Source organism: Gigantopelta aegis, chromosome 1, assembly GCF_016097555.1.
Source record: "Gigantopelta aegis isolate Gae_Host chromosome 1, Gae_host_genome, whole genome shotgun sequence".
Taxonomy (NCBI): domain Eukaryota; kingdom Metazoa; phylum Mollusca; class Gastropoda; order Neomphalida; family Peltospiridae; genus Gigantopelta; species Gigantopelta aegis.
The window spans coordinates 28,590,854-28,595,049 of NC_054699.1; the positions used below are offsets into that span (position 1 = coordinate 28,590,854).

General features: G+C 38.7%; 1 protein-coding gene across 1 annotated transcript in view; it reads left to right on the forward strand.

Annotated features, from left to right (window-relative positions):
• The first annotated feature begins 2,649 nt into the window (after window positions 1-2,649).
• Window positions 2,650-4,196, forward strand: part of LOC121367581 (calmodulin-like protein 7) — a 68,547-nt gene continuing 67,000 nt past the window's right edge. The window contains exon 1 of the mRNA XM_041491855.1: window positions 2,650-2,881. The gene's annotated coding sequence lies outside the window, so the exon portion shown is untranslated. The remainder of the gene's footprint in view (window positions 2,882-4,196) is intronic.

A 4,196-nucleotide genomic window follows, 5' to 3' on the forward strand; every position in this document is an offset into this window, starting at 1 on the left:
ATTCTCTGATGTTTGTGAATCTCCTTGGTGGATCTATTCTCTTGTTTGGATCCTATTCTCTCCTGATGTTTGTGAATCCTTGTGTCGATCTGTTCTCTGATGTTTTGTGAATCCGTTTGTGGATCTACCTATCTGATGTTTGTGAATCTCCTTGGCGGATCTATTCTCTGATTAGTTTGTGAACCTCCTTGGTGGATCTATTCTCTGATGTTTGTGAATCTCCTTGGTGGATCCATTCTCTAATGTTTGTGAATCTCCTTGGTGGATTGTTCTCTGATGTTGTGAATCTCCCTGGTGGATCTGTTCTCTGATGTTTGTGAATCTCCTTGGTGGGTCTGTTCTCTGATGTTTGTGAATCTCCTTTGTGGATCTATTATCTGATGTTTGTGAATCTCCTTGGTGGATCTGTTCTCTGATGTTTGTGAATCTCCTTTGTGGATCTGTTCTCTGATGTTTGTGAATCTCCTTTGTGGATCTATTATCTGATGTTTGTGAATCTCCTTGGTGAATCCATTCTCTGATGTTTGTGAATCTCCTTGGTGGATCTGTTCTCTGATGTTTGTGAATCTCCTTGGTGGATCTGTGTTCTGATGTTTGTGAATCTCCTTGGTGGATCTGTGTTCTGATGTTTGTGAATCTCCTTTGTGGATCTGTTCTCTGATGTTTGTGAATCTCCTTGTTGGATCTATTATCTGATGTTTGTGAATCTCCTTGGTGAATCCATTCTCTGATGTTTGTGAATCTCCTTGGTGGATCTGTTCTCTGATGTTTGTGAATCTCCTTGGTGGATCTGTTCTCTGATGTCTGTGAATCTCCTTGGTGGATCTATTATCTGATGTTTGTGAATCTCCTTGGTGGATCTGTTCTCTGATGTTTGTGAATTTCCTTGGTGGATCTGTTCTCTGGTGTTTGTGAACCACATTGGTGGATCTATTATCTGATGTTTATGAACCTCCTTGGTGGATCTGTTCTCTGGTGTTTGTGAACCTCCTTGTTGGATCTGTTCTCTGATGTTTGTGAACCTCCTTGTTGGATCTGTTATCTGATGTTGTGAATCTCCTTGGTGGATTTGTTCTCTGATGTTTGTGAATCTCCTTGGTGGATCTGTTCTCTGATGTTTGTGAATCTCATTTGTGGATCTATTATCTGATGTTTGTGAATCTCCTTGGTGGATCTGTTCTCTGATGTTTGTTAATCTCCTTGGTGGATCTGTTCTCTGATGTTTGTGAATCTCCTTGGTGGATCTGTTCTCTGGTGTTTGTGAACCACATTGGTGGATCTATTATCTGATGTTTATGAACCTCCTTGGTGGATCTGTTCTCTGGTGTTTGTGAACCTCCTTGTTGGATCTGTTCTCTGATGTTTGTGAACCTCCTTGTTGGATCTGTTATCTGATGCTGTGAATCTCCTTGGTGAATTTGTTCTCTGATGTTTGTGAATCTCCTTGGTGGATCTGTTCTCTGATGTTTGTGAATCTCCTTTGTGGATCTATTATCTGATGTTTGTGAATCTCCTTGGTGGATCTGTTCTCTGATGTTTGTGAATCTCCTTTGTGGATCTATTATCTGATGTTTGTGAATCTCCTTGGTGGATCCATTCTCTGATGTTTGTGAATCTCCTCGTTAGAACCATTCTCTGATTGGTTTTTACCGTTATAACCAGTGCCTCACGGCTGACATATCTAAGGCCGTGCCATGTCATGTCCTATCTGTTGGAAAGTGTATATAAAAGATCGCTTGCTGCTAATCGAAATAAAATGCGAGTTTCCTCTCCGTTATAGCCAGTGCCCCACGACTAACATATCAAAGGCCGTGCCATGGCATATCCCATCTGTTGGAAAGTGTATATAAAAGATCGCTTGCTGCTAATCGACATAAAATGCGAGTTTCCTCTGAAGACCAAGTTTGTTTGTTTTGTTTAACGACACCGCTAGAGCACATTGATTTATTAATCATCGGCTATTGGATGCCAAACATTTTATCATTTTTGACGTATAGTCTTAGAGAGGAAACCCGCTACATTTTTTTCCATTAGTAGCAAAGACAGGATAGTACATACCACGGTCTTTGATATACTGGAACCAGAAATAGTCCGATGGGCCCACCGATGGGGAGATTGATCCCAGATCGACCGCGCATCAAGCGAAAGCTTTACCACTGGGCTACATCCCGCACTCTAAGTACTAAGAGTCCAAATTACTACATGACACCCCCCCCCACCCCACCCCACCCCACCCCACCCCCGGTGTTCCGCAAACTAATAGTTACATAATTACGTCATACCGGAAAAGCCGCAGCAACCTTTCTTTGTAAGACTGGACTATTAAATTAATACGTCATTCGATCAAACAGTAGAATGATGTATCTTCCAATAGCGAAACGGATGAAATTAACTTCATACAACCCCGGGTCAATATTTCAAAAGTGATGCCCATCTTTTAACGAAACGAAATAAATGACTTAAAAAAACCAAACAAAAAACCCCCCACAAGAAGCTAAATAACGACCACGTTAGACAAGTTGAACAAATCTAAATAAAGTTCTGACGTTTATCGGATACCAAGACTGGCAAGTTGGATCTGTGAGCAGACGAGAATCATTAATCATAAGAGGAGGATAAAAAAAAAATAATAAAAAAAAAAAACCGAGAAAGAGAGACTAAGTGAGAAAGAGAGAGCGCTAGAAACAGAGGCGAATCGCTGCGTGGCGGAATTTACCAAGGAATACCTGATCGAACGAACGAACCACTGGGCGGGCAGTAGAGTGATAGTGTGCGTACCGAGGCAGCATTGAGATCAGCGCAGCGCGGCAGAGACGTCCAGTGCAGTCGAAGAGTTCTAACAAGACAGTTTTAAGGCATTTTAATCACCGCTACACACAAGGTAGGCTTCGTCTTACTAGTGTTGTTTAATATTTTCTTTTTTTACTGTTTTTTTTTCTTTAAAAAATAGACGATATAATATTTCTTTAAAGAACAGAAATGAATGGTATTGTATATTTTCTGGATAATAATAAGTATTATTGTTGTTATTATATTATATTATATTATATTATATTATATTATATTATATATTTAATTATTTTTGGACATTGAATTTTAAAGAGATAATTAAGCATTTATTTATTTTATTTATTATTTATTCATTACTTTATTTATTTTTTCGTTTGTTTGCTTGTTCATATGCTGTTCGAATATTTTATGTGTGTATCTATTTTATAGATATTTCTTTTTTAAAAGGCAGTTTTACAATATTTATGTTAGATTATGTGTTTCTCAAATTTGAATGTTTCTTATATATATATTTCTGTATATGTTTGCGTTTTAGCAATATTCATATTCATCCAATAAATACAGTCAATGAGAGGAGAATATTAATATATTTGATTACATTCTTTTAACAATAAATGACCGTTAAGTTGTGTGTACAATTCGTTTTGTGTGCAAGACAGTTTTCCGTTTTAATAGGGTCATAAAAGCCGATCTTACTGAGGAAAGCAGAATGTAATTAATATTGACAATAGGAAAACCATAGCTACTTATGGGGCTGGAAAAGAAAGAAAGAAAGAAATGTTTTATTTTACGACGCACTCAACACATTTTATTTACGGTTATATGGCGTCAGACGTATGGTTAAGGACCACACAGATTTTGAGAGGTAACCCGCTGTCGCCACTTCATGGGCTACACTTTCCGATTAGCAGCAAGGGATCTTTTATTTGCGCTTCCCACAGGCAGGATAGCACAAACCATGGCCTTTGTTGAACCAGTTATGGATCACTGGTCGGTGCAAGTGGTTTACACCCATGCCTCGACTGGGATCCGAACCCTGTACCTACCAGCCTGTAGACCGATCGCTAACCACGACGCCACAAAAACAAAAATTAAAACCCGCTGCGAATTGTTTTTTCACATAATAGTAAAAGTTAAAGTTTGTTTTGTTTAACGACACCACTAGAGCACACTGATAAATTAATAATCGGCCACTGGATATCAAACATTTGGTAATTCTGACTCGTAGTCATCTGAGGAAACCCGTTACCTTTTAACATTAGCAGCAAGGGATTTTTTTTACATGTACTTTCCCTCAGACAAGAAAGCACATACCACGACCTTTGACCAGTTTGTGGTGCACTGTTGAACGAGTAAAACAACACCATCAATTTAATGGATCCACTGAGGTGATTTGATCCTGTGAC